This window comes from Pezoporus flaviventris, unplaced genomic scaffold (assembly GCF_033815535.1).
Source record: "Pezoporus flaviventris isolate CSIRO_AGI_PZ_B2104156 unplaced genomic scaffold, CSIRO_AGI_Pfla_v1 ptg000015l, whole genome shotgun sequence".
NCBI classification, from domain to species: Eukaryota; Metazoa; Chordata; class Aves; order Psittaciformes; family Psittacidae; genus Pezoporus; species Pezoporus flaviventris.
This window is the reverse complement of record NW_026892563.1, coordinates 41875443-41893965: the sequence shown is the minus strand read 5'-3', so window position 1 is coordinate 41893965 and position 18523 is coordinate 41875443. Positions and strand designations below refer to the sequence as shown.

The 18523-nt window shown below is 37.3% G+C and overlaps 1 long non-coding RNA gene across 1 annotated transcript; it reads right to left on the bottom strand.

Annotated features, from left to right (window-relative positions):
• Positions 1–10234: 10234 nt before the first annotated feature.
• On the bottom strand, positions 10235–17938 carry LOC133269185 (uncharacterized). Its single transcript, XR_009743361.1, has 4 exons — positions 17821–17938; positions 17588–17661; positions 15181–15274; positions 10235–10362 (listed from the first exon to the last, which is right to left on the bottom strand). It is a non-coding gene; the product is annotated as an uncharacterized LOC133269185 (long non-coding RNA).
• Between the last annotated feature and the right edge of the window lie 585 nt (positions 17939–18523).

Below are 18523 nucleotides of genomic sequence, written 5' to 3'. Positions count from 1 at the left end.
TCTCTCATTCTGCCAGTCTCTTGTAAGCCTCAAGAGCCAGTTATATGAAGTGCCAATTAGATAGCCAAGTCATCTTTGGCAAGGGTTTCTAGAGTCACTTTGGCATCTCACATGCCAGTAGGGAGATAGCTCCATGCAGTAGTCCTCCCAGAACTTGCCAGTTACCTATATTCTGCGCTTCTGCACAAAATGTGTCTGATTTCATTATTGCAGGCACTAGCTGTGCCATAGAATTTTATTCCCCAATAGCACCACATGAACAAAGACTTGCACAGATGACTCTTTGGTGCAAACATGGTCGCACCATACTTCACGTTTAGACATTGCTGAAGTATGAATAATTTTTGCTCCTCAGAGAATTCCACACATGGAGTTACTACTTGACAGGGCCTGGTACAACAGTGTCTGTTCTCTAGCAAGGATCTCTTAGAATGCCAATGATGACTGTTCTCTCACCCGTGCTTTGTCTCAAAAGAAACATGTAACTAAATTCTTGACACTTTAAAGATATTTTTTCTTTTCATCGTGAAAAGTGGAAAATAAGTCTCCATGTTTAAGAAAATGCAATTATTTTCTTAAGAGGAGTTATTTAAAAGAAAGAGAAATATTTTGCTATATCAAAGCGTGCAAACTAAGTGGACTTGACGAGAGTACTCACTGTAAAGTATTAAAGAACAACAAAGATCCTTCCCTGATGATGAGGTTTGGAGCAGTGGCAATTAGGTAAGAACAGGCTGACCCAAAACTTATTGCAGAAAGGTAGCATTAAGGCTTTCTTTCTCTATACTTATTTATTTACAATTGCCTGTCTGCAAAACCATGCTAATTCTAGTCAGGTGTTTTTCATAAGATGGATTGACAATCAAATTAAAATCTGTGGAAATCTTGTGATGAAGAATTAATAATAAGTGTTATGCAATCATTTCTGTGGAACATCTATCAGGTAAGAGAGTGTATTATCTATCTGTTAGAGAGTATATAAATCAGTGGTTTCAACATACTGCATAGATTTGGTAAGAGAACATAAGACATTTCCATTCTCCAAAACAATCATTTGGCAACCAGGCAAATAAATGTTCAAAAGATAAGTTCATTAGCACTTAAAGTGCCCGGAACAAGAGAAACTAAGGCAAAATCTATGATATTAGACAGAAAATATTATCTTGCCAATGCTTTTACACACAATTTTAATTGCCTGCATAGTGAGTGCAAATCGCCATTTGTGATTTGTTGCCACTACTACCATGTTTCATTACAGTAAACTACTTTTTGTAAAAACATGTAACAGATCTGCTTCATTTTCTATATCCTAGCGCAGAAGCCCTATGACAAATGGTAATTGCTATATCAAAAAGGTCTAGCTAATTCTCAGTGTTCCTCATTCATGCTGCTATGCTGCAACAAAGAAATTTATAAGGCAATTGTTTTACAATATTGCATTGAAAAATAACAAATAAAGATCTCATTCAGATTTTTCACTGGCAGAGGTGGAAGAAGTGAGGGGGAAAGGTTGTTTTGATCTTTCACTGTTTGTTGATGCTGGAAATGACACTTCTGTTTTTCTTCTTTAATATGAGGCTTCAGGGGAAAAATGCTGGGAAGATTCAGCCAGAAATTCCAGTCCAACATTATTGTTGTAAAAATAGCTGAAGTATAGATCTCTGCATGTTGGCAGAATGTCTTGATTATATTTACTCAGCTTTATGCTGACTGCCCTTTCAATTCAACCACCTCCCTTCCTCTTTGTCAGTTAGAGTGGTTTTACTCCTTATTGGACCTCTTCTTATGCCCTTCCTCAGTCTTTTCACGTTCTCCCTTTTTCCTCTACAATGTCTCATTCCACTTTTACAGTATTGTCCTCTAACCAGATCTGGCTGGGGAAAAAAAATACAAAATATGTTTACTTTTTGTAGAAATTTTAGTCTGCTTTGCCATGCTGCTTTAATCCCAACACTTCAGCTCTGCCTTATAGACTGAAGATGTCCTCTATTCCAAAAACTTTACTTCTCTAAACTTATGTAAAACTCTATGATCAGGAGGCTGAGTACTTGGTCACTCTCTAGCAATGACCAGTATGCTGACCACCCTTATTCTTCCTTGGTATCAAATAACAGCTTAGCAAGGGACTTGAAATACATCAGCTAGAGATTGTAGCAGGTAACACTCAACTTGAAAGGTTCAGAGAGCTACAGACTTGTCCCAAAGGGAGCTAGTGTGTCCATACAGATTATGTTGCCACAGAACACAAACAATGGTTATAAATATGCCCTCAAAGATTGCTTTACAGGATAAAAGGCTTTTTCAGTATATCTACCGCACATCCATGGCATCAGATGCTTTGACATGGCATATCATTGTTTTCATATAAATAACGTATAGCAAAGAGCAGTAATGATGTTACCAGACATAAAGGTATTCTTTTCTTTTACCATGATCTGCTTTCAAATTGGAAAAAAAAAAAACAACTATCTTGAAACAATAGAACTATCTTTCCAGCAACCAAAAAAAGTAAGCACTTCAGCTTGCTTCCTTTGATGAAAGCATTTTAAAACATCCCTTCTTACAGACTTAATTTACTTGGACCTTGCTATCACCTCATCTCTCTCTGTTCATCATAAGCCATCATTAAGCTCTCTTGAACTCTAAAGGTTAATTAGAACATAATTGTTCTCCTGCATAGTAATTGATACATGCACTCCAGAGATCCAGAGGCACCTTCCACTGAAAATGTATACTTTTGCTACTGAAGTGATGAAATAAGGAACATGTGAAAACCACAATTTTTTATCTGGATCAAGAATCAGTAGAATTAGCAAAAAATGCTTTATGTATATCATGACCTTAAAAAAGACTTGCTTACCATGAAGAAACATCCCTTCTGAAGCCTCATCTATTTTCTCCTTTCCTTCTTTCCCCCCAAACAAGAAAACATTGAAGATCCTCGGACAACTCTTCAGATTACCATTTCTTCCCTTTTAAGTAATAAATAAACTAATAAATAAATAGATTGATTGATTGATTGGTTGATTGAACTCAACTATTACTATTCTAAAAGAAGTTATTTGAACATTGATAAGCAGTTACTAGAGCAGTATTAAATTAAATCTAACCAGTAACTGTATAACTTACATTAAGCAGGAGGGTGTCTTGAGAAGGGGATTTAAAGGACTCGGGGGAAGGGAGATAAAACTATTGTCATGATTCATGTTTTTCATATCATATGCAAAATACAGCAGTAACTGTCAAGCTGCAGTTGCAGCTTTATATTTTGATTTAATAACAAAGCCATCTTGATAGGGGCCAACAGATACTACAAGAATAAACCCAAATGTTTCTAACATCAAGCTTGAGAGTACAAAACTTATTTAAGGTTGGATTGGTTAGTCAAACAAAAAGCACACCTTGATAGGTTTAAAAAGAAGATACCAGATACAAAACGCAGACTCACTGTAGCAATAACTGGCATAAGTGTTCCAGGGAAGTCCACTTTCCCAGTATTCAAAATCTAGTATTAGTCCAAAATATTAACATTTCAAGTATTAAACCTTATCTGATGCAGCTATATCCATGAGGTCCTAACTGGAATCAGATTTTAGATTTGTGTGTGTTCCAGTCTCAGGGCCAACAAAAGATTGTCCAGAAAGAGAGAGATTTACAGTAGAGTGCAAGTCCTTTGCACTCTACTCACAGCAACAGTAGTTGAGTCCATGTTCACAGATAAAATTCCATTCAGGGAAGAACAGAAAAAAAACCACCCCCTTCTTCTGAAATGTATTTATAAAATGTATCTATAAAAGACACTTGTATTCTTCACTTGGAAACTGTACTATAAGGGAAAGAGAAAATGGACATGAGGGAGATGAAAATAGAGGAATGAATCATTGGAAAGGAAAGGAAGTTGGAAGGACAAAAATCATATGTTGTTTTTGTCAAATTTCTCCCGAATATGAAAGCCTGTGCAGGAAACAAAGAGGAAGCAGAGAATGAGGAAGGAATTACAAACAAGAAGGAAGCAGCTGAAACTGGTTTGAAAAAGTTTTTTGGTAGGAAGATGACTAAGAAAGAAAAAGAAGCGCCTATCTGTGCATGGTATTGCTACCACAGATACTTTAAAATATGACAGTAAAAGAGGAGCAGATATTCAGATGAAGCTGTAGGTTGCTTTAGCAGTCTTACAATTCAGGAAGAGGGCAAAAAAGCCAGAAAAAAAAGCTTCTAAAGAGTCAGAAAGCAGCTGAACCAAAGCAAGGGAAAAGAGAGAGCTAGACAAGATGGTGAATATGTAGTGTTCATGTACCACAGTGCTAAAAAGGCCATGTGATAGGAGACTTGAAGAGGATGGACAATACCTGGTAAGACCAGCTGATTAATAAGACCGAGCGCAGGAATCATGCTTAGTAAAGCCTAATATCTTTTTTGATCATGTGAAATCAAATCATATTAAAATAGAGCTTGAAATTCCGTGACAGTGTGGACATGTAGTCAAAAGTCCATCTATGGGAAACAAAATGACATGAGGTAGTGAGGACAAAAAAAGTACTACTGATTAGCATAAAGAGCTCCTGTGCATTAAGTGCTTAAATCCCTGTAGTCAGTAGAAAGGCAGTTCTTGGTGCCAGATGTCAAAGAGTGTGAATAATAATCACCATTTTAGAGATATGATGTGATTTCCACACAAAGCAAGAGAAAGGGAAAGTCTAATGGTGAGAGACACAAAAGTTAGAGGAAATGGTGATAAAGAGGCAGGTGAGGAGAATGGGAGATATGAACATGACATAAATTTGTGTAGTTGGTTGGAAAAAGAAAGAAATAAAGGTCACAATGTAAAGAAGTATAAAGGTCACAGTATAAAGAAGTATAAAGGTCACAGTATAAAGAAGTATAAAGGTCACAGTATAAAGAAGCTGAACAACCAGACAGAAAATGGATGTCACATGCAGAGTGAGAGTGTTGTGAAAGGCATGGGTGAGTTCAGTACAGATAATGGTTGTAAAACCCCTTGCCCCAAAGAAAAGGCAGAAATCCCCCCATCTCTTAGAAAATTGGATAGGGAAAAGGAGAGAAGAGGAAAAAGGTTTTGTTATTTTCAGAAAGAATTTTTGACATTTAGTAAGTCTGAATTAGTTTGGATTCATTGGTACCAATTTTGGGGAGTGAAATTCCCGTTGGAGGTTCAAAATTTTGAAAAACTGATTTTAGATAAATGTCATTTTCAAATACTTATATCCTGAATTACAGATTGTAACATATATCCAGTTGGACATAAGTCCTGAATATTTATATTATTAGATATTAGGTATACAATATTAGGTAACTAAACAATTACAATATAATAGGTATTATAATATTGGGTAACTAAACATTTCAAAAAAGAACATCTCAAGCTCAAAAAGCCTGTACAATCTAAGAGAAAAGATAATCCAATAAAAATATTCAGAAAACTATTACATCCAGTGGGGTTTTTCTTTTCCAATTAAAAGAAAATTTTAGTTTCCAAAGATAGTTTTGGGGTTTTATTTCCTTCTAAAGTATTAAAGGGCATTGCCTGTTCTTATAATTCCTGAGCTCAGCTAAAGGATGGAGTTCAAATCATCAAGCTATGCATGCAAGCTGTGAGTGTCTAGATTGGAGTTTCTGGCAGAAAACAGTGTGTCCACAGTACTTTCTGAAAGGTGTTCTAAAGTCTCACTAATGTTACAAAAGATGTGGAAAAATAGAGATGAAAGCATTCCACTTCAGAAAAATATCACTCAGTTATAGGAACGAAAAAATACCAGAAGATATTGTTCTCTCTGTCTTCTGAAAAGCCTTGATCAGTGATACAATCATTTTCTCGTTCACATCTCAAATAAGAACACCTTTAGAGCAGCTCTTTCATGCCATATATTTCAAAATCTGATGGAAGTAATGTTACATTTATTGAGGAAAGCTTATCTTCATCTCTAAAACTGTTTTCAAAATAAGCATAAACTTTGCTTGTACCGAAGTTAGACTCAAGTGTCCTGTGTTGCATTGCCAAAACTAGCATATTGTTGGATTAAATTGATAAACAAGAAATACAGTTTCCATAACACTCTCTCAAGAATCTTGATGAACACTTCAGTCGGGTATCTGCTAAATCTTCTGACTGCTTACAATGATTTTCTATTATGGTAACATGTGTCAAGCATCCAAAAATTACTGCTTGTTTATTTTCCATGTCAGTCTGCCTAGATATGCAATTGTCATTTTCTGTTTACCACTTCTAAAACTGAAATTATAAAGTAAGAGTGGTAGAGAAATCTTACACTAATTAGTAGCGAAAGCAGCAGCATCATTTAAAATCATACCATGCCATTAGACTTTGTTATGATAAACTACTGGGTTCATTTAGCTTGTAAATCAGACCTTTCACATTAGATGAAGAAATGACAAAGGTAGAGTTCATGCAATCAGCTAGTAATACATAAAAATTAACTACTCCACCATAATTAATGAAAGGTGGAATACAGATTTCTTCTTGAGCAAAATGAGATTATACACTTGGGAATACATTTAATCTCACCAGGACAAGTTTGTGCAATTACAGCAGTAAAGTGTAAAATGACTGGAAAACCCAGAAGGTACTTAAAAGACAAGCATGGACATACACAATTTAAAAAAGACTGCATTTTTACTATCACCATTATTGTGTTTTATAAGCTATTCCTACATTAATTGAGAAACTCTTCAGGTTTCTTGCTACAGCTGAATAGGAGCTTCTCCCCACAAAGGAGAGAAACGGAAACCAAGTCCAAACCCCTGTTCAGTTACTACCTATATTCAAACTCCTTTCAAGTCAGCACACTTTGCCAGAAGAAAGAGCACATGGCTGGATTTTTGATGGCTGGTGACATATGCAATAAGAGCTCAGAAAGCAACGGGTTCAGAAAGCTTGTTAAAACTGGGCATATATAATCAACTTAGAAAAGACAATTATTCAAAATTCACAATTAAATAAACTAGTAACTCCTACCAACCTTTTGCTCTACCTTTTAATTTGGAGCAGCTGAATATGTGCAAAAGCTATGGTTTGTAGCATTTTGTAATGTTTCATTTAGGTACCTATGCAAATGAACAGATTTCTCAAAACAATTAACAAGCATGTACAGATGCTTCACCATAGCTTTCTCATTATAACAAATGATTTTGCAACACTTTCTTTAGTACTACACAGATGTCCCATTCACTGTGAGGGGAAATATGAACTCTGTTGATTAAATATACCTGAAAGAAAGCCAGCCTAGGAAGACCAAAAGAATAATGTCAGTGTCCTACCTACAACTGATACTCTCTAAAGACCCATGGGTCAAAAAAATCCCCCAAAAGACATTCTGTAATAATGTTGGCACAGGGAATTCAGTTCAGTGACCATTTCACTGCTTTTAGCATCACCATATGGAAGCCTACGATGGGATCTCAAAACAGTAAGTGGCTATACAAGTTGATAAAATTCCCACTGGGTGCTTAGAACTACTAATGATTTTACAAAAGCAAACTTCCAGTCTTGAAAAAGGATATTTCAGAGAATTATTATGTTCCAATGAGAGTTTACAGTTAAGGTGAACTTTACATAACATCTTTCCAGCTGAAATCGGAACTCTCAGTCACAAGTGTCACAGGCCTGAGGGCACCAGCTAGCCTTACTGGTGAGGTCCAGCTTCCCTCACCAGGCCATATCCTGGCACCATCAGAGCCTCAGAGGTGCCCACTGCCCAAGTCTGGGGCTGTCCTTGCTCCCCAGCTGGAGACGGTGGGATGGGCGCTGGCTGCCAGGCTCTGCCCTGATTCTCACCATGGGGACCACCACCGCCACTCCTGGCACCTTGGCTCACAGGGAGCTGTCAGGCCTCGCTGCACACTCACAGGAAAGTAATATCAAGGTCTTTTTCTGCAACCTTCCCCTATTCTCTTACCTACATACACTGAACATTTAAGACACAGTATGTGCTTATTCTAGCTTGAATTCTTGTTGCTAAAATGACTTCTCTATCAGGTCCTGTAAACAGTATAATCAAGAATACACTTACTACTTTCTAAGCATGTACTGCAGCTGCAGTTGTTAGGATAACAAATGAAATAAGGGAACAGTAAACCACTCTGCTAGTTGTTCTCAGTATTCATTCATTTCACTGTAGTATTTTTAGCTTGCTGCTTACTATTATTCACTTATTCCAGAGCCAAGACTTGTCAAAGCTTTCAAGAACTGTGTGTGAAAAATTACTTTCAAGACCTTCAGGGGGGAACAATGACAACTGTGGTTTTGGCTTTCTTTTGCAAAACACCTTTAAGGACAAGCACAGTGCATTTGTAACAATTCGAGTAAAACTGTTCTACGCCATGCGCTAACTTGTTTTATTATTGTATGAAACATCATTGTCCATAGCTTTCAGAAAGACCTCAAAAATGTAGTTCACTGCAATAACGTTATTCACAATGTATCTATTCTTTTTCATTTACATGTGAATGTACTGCTCCTTGTGAATACTGTCCCTACAGAACAGTATTCACAAGATTAAGTATTTCTGCCCATTGAAAGGATAGCTTTGAAAAAGTGAAAACTTTGGTTCTCATTGAACTGAACTTAATTTCTTCAGCATAGCCAGTTATCTACCTTTATAAACTCTGTTCCAACAGCCCTCATTAGTTACCTTCTTTACCTAGTTTTCCTTTACTGAGTAATTATAAGACAAGTCACTTAGTACCAGAGGATACATCATGTAGGAAAAAAATCATTTAGGCTTGGGAATAAGTGTAGCTGTACAACAACTGGGGAGTTAAAAAAGAATCACAAAACCATTATGCTTAGAGACAAAAGAATGATGTATGGAAGTTGGCTAAATCAATAACTAATTGTAAAAGTATGCATTCAATCCTAGAGTACATCCAATAATTGAAATCTGCTGCTGGTCACCTGAGTCCTATTTAGCAGGGTCAGCTCATAATTCAGGTGACTTTTGTACTTCTCATTGATTTTGGTTAGCAGCAGATTTGTGGTTCAGATAACACTATTCATTTTCTCAGGACTGATTCAGACTCAATGGGAGCAATTACACTTGATTAAATACTTTTGTATTTAATCTTTAAAAACCCATGAATAAAAATCTTTTTTTTACCATATAGAAATAACAAGTTTGTGTAGATAAAACCTGCTAGTTTTATTTTCCTCTTTCAACTCACAACATTCCTTTAAATTGTTTTACAGTAGCATTTGTTTATGCATTCATATTAGAATACATGCAACTATTTCCATGTAATCCCCATATTTTTGAGGGACTATCACAGTTATCAGACCCATGGACACTTGGAGCAGTAGGAAATGCAAGTAAAATCAGAACAATTCTTTAGAAATTAGAGAAGCTGTTTCAATTACAGAAGAGAAAATATTATTAACTTGCTTTTTTTTCATCATGAGAAGGAGACAGTATTCCTATAAACTAGAGCAGGAAACTTTTCCACACCGCTCATGAATCTTCCAAAGACAATCTAGCTTGGGTCATCAAGGTGAATGTAAAAATAAAACCCAACTAAAACCCAGGAGATGTATTAGTAGTTCTTGATTCTAGACTTCATTAATAAAAACATACTGAGTTTTCAAGAAACCTGAAATCAACCCCACAAATGAGCGCACATCAACCCCACATCTTCTTTGTATGTCCGTCCCTAACCTAATCTGTATCACCAAATTTAAACCCATTTGCTACTTACTTCCTTGGAGATTTGACTTATTTAACCTGTAAACCTGCTAGCGTAGAGGAAGAACAACCGGTTATTCTTCAGTCTTATTAAATGAACATTCCTTGCACATAACAAGCCTCATTGCTCAGCCTATCATGCTGAATCCAGGAGCACAGATGTGCATGGGGAGCAACCTGACAGAGAAGCTACTCCAGGAGAGCCAGAACAGCTTTGGAAATTCTCTAATTTATTCTTGTTTCCCGTGCAGCACGGGAAGCATGAGATAGCTGGAATAGCCCTGTCACATCTGTGTCTCAGCCACATTTGTTCAACAGGCCTGAGTCGAACTATGTATCAGCTTAAGGTAAGCCTTGACAAGGTATGATTTCCCAGGGTCAGCCTGTATAGGCAGGTGCAGTCCCAGAATCAAGCACAGTAGAGACCCAAAACTAGTAAAAAGAAATTTCTGAAGTTTGTCATTCTGTTTCCCCACTGCAAAACAATATGTTCCCTCTTTCTTTACTGAACTTTGGCAGTTCTATTTTATCTTGCATGAGCTGAAGGCAGAAGATAATGGGGGAGATTCTGTCTTTGGGAATCATCCTCACTGAACTGAAATCAGACATTAGACCTCTTCAATGCTTCACTGTGTGTCTGAAATGCAAACTGTAGGGATCAGGGGCTTAGTTGTCCTTTATACAGTGCTTGACTACTGTTTATAGTTGTGTATCAGTGGGAGAGTGCAGCATCTTGTCTAGGAAATCAGATACCAATGTTCAATTTTTGCACAGGGGTTCATAAACCAATCTCAATTAATCTTGCCAGTTGAGCTAATGTGACAAAATAAACTCATCTTTCAGAGGGAATTTTTTACTGGTGTGGGTCTGTCAGGTGCCAGGTCTGCTCCTTTGCCTGTTTCCTCATTAAAGTTGCTACATTTTACTGCTCATTCGACACAACATTTAGTACCTGATGTATATTCTCAGAGATCTATGAGGTACTCATTCATTAAGAGAGGATACAGGAAATAGCAGAAGTAGATGCTTTCAGATGTTCATTGTGACACTCCCAGCAGAGGCAGGCTCTTTCTGCCTTTCTCTTCTACTTTTCTGGATGACACCAGAGAGGAGCTAAACTCAAAGGAGCTAACAGTGTAAACACCTGCAACCTCTAAACAACACTGAGAGGAAAAGAACCAGTATGCTGAGGCACAGACAGCAAAGATCAGAGAGGAAAACAGAGAATTCCTAGGCTGCCAGCAATTTTGGGGAACCCTAGCAGTTCCACAATAAAAAAAGGGAAGTTGCAACAAACTTGTATTCTGGGACAGAACCAAGACAATGATCAGGATGAGAAAAAACAGCAATGTAATACCAGCCTTTTACATCTTTCAGCCCTGTGGTATATGAAATTCAGGCAAATGAAAATATCTGAACCAAGGTTATTTTTTCTTTTTTTGCCCTGCTCTAAAAAACTGAACAATAATTTGCTAGTATTTATTATAGCATTTCTTGGTTTACTCTCACCCTTACCATTTCAGGCTGAAGATTTCTGTGATGCTCTGATGCAACTTGCTATTCACAGGACAATGTGCGACAGAGAGAAATAGAAGGGAATATCTACTAGGTCTACATTTTCAGAACTACAGAAGCTTGTGGCACCAGTGTAAGGTTTGTGGGTGATGGGTAACTAAGAAAAAGATACAAAACTTGTAAGATTCTGATTCAGAAGCAAAAATAAGTTGTCTTGTCACCCTGAGCAATTGTCTAAACAATGCTGTTTAACCAGATCATTTAATTTTTAACCTGATTATTTAATTTTTTCCCAGGAATTCAGAGCCAACTTCAGGAGCTGGTAAACTCACTCATCTTTTAAAATGAAAAACCTCAAGTATCAGATTTGCAACGTGTATTAAAAAATATCAGGAGGAACTGAGAAGGGAAGAGGGTTGAATCTTGTTTTACAAGACCATGCTCATAAAGTTCTCTCTGTAAATTCAGCAATTCCTTTTTATTTATGCCATTTTTTATTTATGCTCTGATGCTTGAAATAATGTTTAGTGGTCCCGGTTCTGCCCTGTAAGTCAAGAACACCTCAATTAAAACTATTTTCAATATTCCTTATTTTCTGGGACTCTTTAGCAGTTTATCTGGCATTAACCAGCAGCAAGCTGTAAAATACAGACCGCTTCTTTTCTTTTTCTTTTGAAGGGAGGGAGAAGTTTTCTGCCAGCCCCCTCCATGCTATTTTCTTGTCTAATTTTAACACAGATAAGAGGGGATATTTTCCAATTTATTTTTTTTTTAATGGTATTAATTTAAACAATTTATGCAGAAGCTTTCCTCTAAGTCCATTTTTAACCCGACTGGCTTTTGTGAACGAATCTGGAATAAACAGTGTTACCTGATGCCCCACAATAATCAGAAATTAACTTGCATGTTCATCTTTACGACCCGTTGTAGAGAACTCCAAGAACTGCATCTCTTGGAGCTCTGTCTTGTCTGAGCAAACAACTCTAGCAACAAAGAGAAAAGCTATTCCTAGTCCTAAAGAGAAGCAGCTTCCTACTTAATATAGATAGCAGATTACAAAACCTACTCATATGTCCCCACTAGAAGCTGTTGAACAGGAAAAAACACATATATTTAAGTCTCATGTGAGCAGACCATAAAATCATTCCTCCTTCTGGTGCATGTTAGTAAAGTGGTTCTAACACAATTTCTATTTGTGCCAGCTGAGGGGGTGCCCTTTGACACCTGCCTAACATGGAGTACAGGACCTCTTTTGGCAAAATTGCACTTTGACAGGTAAATTGCAGAGAACAGTTGGGAATTATACTGATACAAGAAAAAAAAAAAAGAAGATACAAACAAAAGACCAGCAAGCCTTAGCATACTGCAGGCCTGCTGCCAAAACTCTGAGCTCTGCAAATATGAGGGGTTTGAGGCATTAGTGTAGAAAGTGCAAATGTTCCCTACCCTCCAAGTAATTTGCAGAGTGCTGCATCTATGAAATCAAGACATGTGTTTAAATATGCCATTTTCTATGAACACAAGATCTTTATTAAACTACGCTGAGAGCTAAATAAACTGAATTATTACTGCTCGCTTCGGGACTTTTAGGTCAAATTCTGTCACACTAATTAATGCCAATAATGAGTGACATTACAGCTGTGTGTGTACAAACAACTTTACTTACTCTAAACCCCCCAAAGATATTGCAGAATGGCTTGTACCCATGAATGAAGTCTCTTAGTTCACTTAAAACTTAATTCCAGTGCTTAGAAATTAAGACCCTCTGGGCTGTCATATTATGCAACTGTGAAAATCTCAATTCCTGAGTTAGAGAGTCTTTAGACCATGTTTTCCCACATGAAGCATAAATCACAGAACTTCTGCAGTGGCCTTCTGTTTCTTCAAAACAGTTATTTTAAGTGCTTGCAATCAGTACCTTCCACAGTCTGTACCTGAAGTATACTGGTGGCACTTTCACAGAGTATCATTTCACAGCAAGTGAATAGCTGTTTTGAATACTGCTTCAGAACAATATTTTTTTCCTAAGGAGTGCTATTTTAAAGTAATTTGTCCAAATATAGCCTCTTATACTTTTAAAAGCTTTTGAAAAGACCAGTAGGACTTATCAGCAATTTACTCTGGAGATAGGGACAAAGGAAGGTGATTGTTAATCTAGAAAATCCCCTGCCATCTGTGCTTGTTTGGTGAAACAGAAGAAGCAAGACTTGGATGCAAATCTGTAATACTTGATTTCATGCTAAGGCAAGAGCCTGTGCTCAGCTGCTTAAAGGTGTATCTGTGTAAGCATAATGTGGCATCTTTAAAATGAATGGGATACTTCAGCATGAGGTACTCTGTACTTGAGGAAGGGCAGTACAATACAAACTTTTGTTTCAGTACTGTGTCTTAAAAAAACTTCTGCAATTGCCTAATTTGTTCAGCAGACAAGGTTAATTCTTTACTGCCCACACAGGCTGAGTAACATTGTCAGACAAAACCTCTCCAGCCACATACCACATCTGCATACATCATGAAAATGACCTAATATCACGAGTTCCAAGATTAGTCTTTGAATACCAGCTAATACCCTGATAATATTTGCTGTTTGTCAAAATATTGTCCAGAATTAACCTTTATATATTTTTAAGGCAAATAGTCTCAGTTTAAATATTTTTCAACTGTCAGGACTTCAAACTCAGCCTGTAATCTGATGCTAACTAAGTTTAGTGCATCTTTAGCATCAAATTATACCCTCAGTTACTTGTAGGAGTCTTCATGTTTGAAAATACTGTATAGGCAAAACATATTACTACATCTATACCATACTCTAAATAGTGGAAAAAGAATCAGCCATACCTTTTTTGTTTCAGCTTATCTTTTTAAGGATAAAAGCCCTAAACCCAGGCCATAATAGAAAACCATATATGCTTCTAACAACGTATGTTTCTAACAACAAATCTCATATGATCAGAGACACAAATAAGAGACAAAATACCATCTATAGAATTGCTTTTAAGAATACAAGATGTTGCTTACATTGCTTTGTGCTGTTATGATTCAGGCTCTTGACATCACTATGCAGCTTTTTCATGCTTACTTTGAAAATCCTAAATACCTTCTGTGGAAGATTTAATTTATGTTTTCATGGAATAAACCTGACGATAGACAGCTTCCATTCTGATTTACCTGCAAGTTTACGTCAGAGCCTCTAGAATATGACAATTTCTGCATTAAGCACTTTTCTATTCCATTCTAGAATGGAATTATTTTTAAAACATTAACTTTTGGGCTGCATTCCACTTTCTTTAATATATGATGACCATCTAGGCAGTTTTCTCTTACCTTTTATTTCTAGAAGTACAAATGCTAAAACTCAAACCAGAAGAATTATGTACTATTCCCACAACATTTGAGGCAATTTAGATGGTCAAATAGGGAAAAGCATTGTAATTACTAATGCTGTAAATCAGTGAATAACAAATGAATGGAAATGCCAACACTTCGCTGCTTGGACCCATTCTTCTACCAACTTTGATAGGTTTCTTTTACAGTGCTGTTTATGCTGCTGGTAGATTTGGCAAAATGTGAGATAATAAAAAAGAAAGTGTTAGTTAAAATGTATTGCAAATATCCATTTTCACCAGCTATTCTTCATTAGCATAGTGACAGTCTTGGAAACACAGCTTAATCTAAAAGCTTTTCTAAATTTCCTGTGACCTTTGAATCTCTTCCTGCCTTGCAGTCCAATAGCTCAGCCTCAAAATTATTCCCCTAACACAGTCCTACAGCTGCCATGACTAATGAGACACAGGTTTTTACTGCAGTGAGAAAACAAAATAAGTATTAGAGGAAAAACGATTTTATACAAACTAAAAGCCATTTTATTCAGATGCCTGCTATGAATAAAAGATAATGATGTGTTTAGATACTGCTGTGTTAATATTCATAGTTAAATGAAAATTTTACATACCTTGAGAAATGATGAAAATGAGTTGACACGTGACTTTAAATTCACATTAAACGCTTCATTTAACAGTTTTAATCAACTGCTATGCAAGACTCATCTACAAAATAAAATATGGAGATTTTAAATTGTTTATTAAAATTAAGGTGACAAAGCATTGATGCAGAGTCCAGTAAAAATCTTTAAAATACAAAAGTAGTGTAAGTTTGAAGCCTAACTTCATACATATAGTCACATAATTAAAAATTAAATATATAATACAATATAAATAGAACAAAATTGCATATAGTCAGATAATCTTCTGAAAGTAACATTTTTCTCATTGGTGAAACAATGAACAATTACTATTACTAATACAGCATAACACAGAGTTACTTTGATTGAAACTTTAAGGTTCATCTGTAGAATTTGCAACAACAGTCAGAAGTCATGCTGCCATGCTAATGGGATGTGTTAGATGAAAATCTCTGACCCTTTTTAAGAGATGGAGCACAAGGCCAAAGATGGTGGTGTTTTTGTAAAAGATGGTAGTTTTTGTAAGTTTTTTGCAAGATGGTAATTTTTGTAATTTGGTAGCTGTGAAGTAGCAGCTTTTGAAAAGAATTAAATACATCATACATCACTGCAGAGTTGTTTGCTCTTTCTAAACAAAATAATTTCCTCTATTTATGTATGTCAGTGCATTGCTGATTCACAGCTTCTTAATTTTGACCGTGTTTGGCATTTTGCCTTGGATTTGTTTCAGATCTCTATCATTTGTCTTTGCAACAGAATCCTTTCCTAGGCAAAAGATGTGACACTTACTGTGAGATACTAAGTAGCCAGACAGTTGTTTCTTTAAAGACAGTGGGAAAATATGTTTTGAATAAATAAGCTTTTGAAGAAAATAGTGTCAGGAGCTTAAGATGTACAATCCAGTTCACAGAGGGCTATTAAAATATTGCACCATTTGTTTTCTGTGAATATGAAGTAGTCCAAGAAATTGTTTGTTTTCCCACATTACAATAATGAATGCTTGTAGGGATTTAATCTAGTAGACGACAGCAAATCCAGGGGCTGAGAAAGTGACTAAACAAAAAGAAGAGGAAGGAAAGACTCTTGAAATAAAATGAAGTTTTAAAATACAGGCCAGTGGGATAGCTTAACTAGGGCCATCATAGATGATTATCAGTTCCGGATACCCCAAATTCAAGGCTGACTGCCATTTCTGAGAATATTCTCTTCCTTGAACCAGAAGTCTTGCTGCATGGAAATCCCACAGGTCTTACTCCTAGGTCACTGGGTGAAATTCTGCATTTCTGGTGGTAAACAGTGTTTCCATCAAAGAAAATCCTAGCACCATTAGTGTGTTCTTTAATAACTAGTACTAGTATAACTAGTATAACTTTAATAACTATATTGCAAGAGAATCTTGTAGCTTGTAGGGAATCTTATAGCTTGCACTCTACAGCTTGTAGAGTGACACATTAACTCATAGTCTCCAATGTTGCTTAAAGGACACTATAATAGTAAAGGACACTAATAGATATTTCAGATACTTTCTTTGCTCTGAACTACTAGAAGTTTGAGGTTGTCACAGATGAGCAATGATTGAAGGTCTGCTTGGTGCACTCGTGAATTAAGATGCTATTTTAATTCACCCAAAATGGCTTTTTTTGCCTCTATTTACTAGCAGGCATTTAAAAAGCTAGGTATTCCATGAACAGTGTTTATGCATGTTACAGACAAACCTCAGAACTGCTGTAAACAACGAAAGAAACACACAAACCAGTAATAGACTAGGATAGAATTATTAGAGGTAATAACTTATAATGTAATATCTCTGACATCTCTCTCTTGAACTTATTTTATTCCTTACTGTTAAAACACATTTTAGATAGGGTTTTGGCCCAGATCTGTGTGTAAATCAGATGGCTGCCAGTGAATAAATCACAGCTGTCAGCTCAAAATCCAGCACTCCCAGGAGCCACAGAAAACAGAAGAATTGCAGAGGGGTGACAAGGGGAAGATGATCCTGAAGTATTATTTTGTGTAGACGTTGTGAAGTAAACTCAGTAAATTGCTTTATCACTGAATATCCTAATGTCTAGTGAGACAGGCATAGAGTATATTCAGTCATAATCACAATGGGGATAACTAACTTACAAGATAGATCCTCTTAAATAAGCACATTTGGGGAGATTGGTGGCATGATGGGAAAAAAATTAGTTTCTTTCAAATGTTTTGCATGAGGCTGGTATTTGGAGTCAGGAATAAACAGATGACCACGGGCTAAACCTCACATTCCGGAAGCTACAGAGCCTGAGTAGCTCTGGACAAACTATTACAAGTAGAACTGCTAGGTTGTTTTAAAAACAAGACAGCATGATGCATTGTCTATACTTAAACAAGACTGCCTATTTCCAAGACCTACCAAAGGAGACTTTCTTGCGACACAGGGAGTCTGTTCACTGAGGGAAAGATCTTGGACTTGTCTGTGGCCTTCACCTAAGAGTGACGAGAGAAATAAAGGCAATTCTTTCTTCAATATTCATCCATAATTTATTATTTATCCTGATAAAAACAACTAGTAATTTGTTAATAATTTTTAAAAAGTATCCTGCTATTAACCACAACATGCAATTACATATGTAAATACTGATTTACCTTTCCTCCTCTTTCTTGCTCCTTCCCTGTGGTAGCCAAAGGCACCCCAAGATCTGCACCAGGGCCTCTACTGAGAGGCAGCTGCGTAAGCAGTGCCTAGGCACAGCCTTCCCTAGGGGTCCCCATCCCTGCCCAGTGCCCAGAACCCCACAACAGCCCCCCTGCAGCTGCCAGCCGCCTGTCACAGCAACACCACAGCAGGGACAGGCTCCAGCTCCTTGCGGCCTTGCCTGGCCATGGCCTCACTGAGCCTGGCCCACCTGCAGGCCCACAGCCAGGCCTGTGCTCAGCCTGGGAGGTGCCTGTACCCTGTGGCTGGGGCTGTCCTGCGGCCCTGTAGCTCCCCAGTGCACGGAGTGACTCTCCTCATGGCTTGCTGACTGTGCCCTGCCTCGCTGCTGCTACCAAAGAGGTGCCAGCTGCTCCATGCCAGCTCCTTGCAGAGGCACCAAGGCGGGCGTCCCCTCTGCACAGACCGTTGCCAGCTCCTTGCATCAAGGTAAGCTTGAAACATGTGGAGGCAAAGCAGGAGGAGATTCAAGCCAGGGCTTTGGGACTGTTGCCATTTAGTCTCTGGGCTTTATTCCAAAACAAACCTCCCCCCACAAAGTGCTTGAAGTTACAGTCAGAATTTAGGAGTCGTCCCTGGTGCATGGGGCTCCTCAAAACACACACTCCCATCTGTTGAATGCTTGCATTTTGA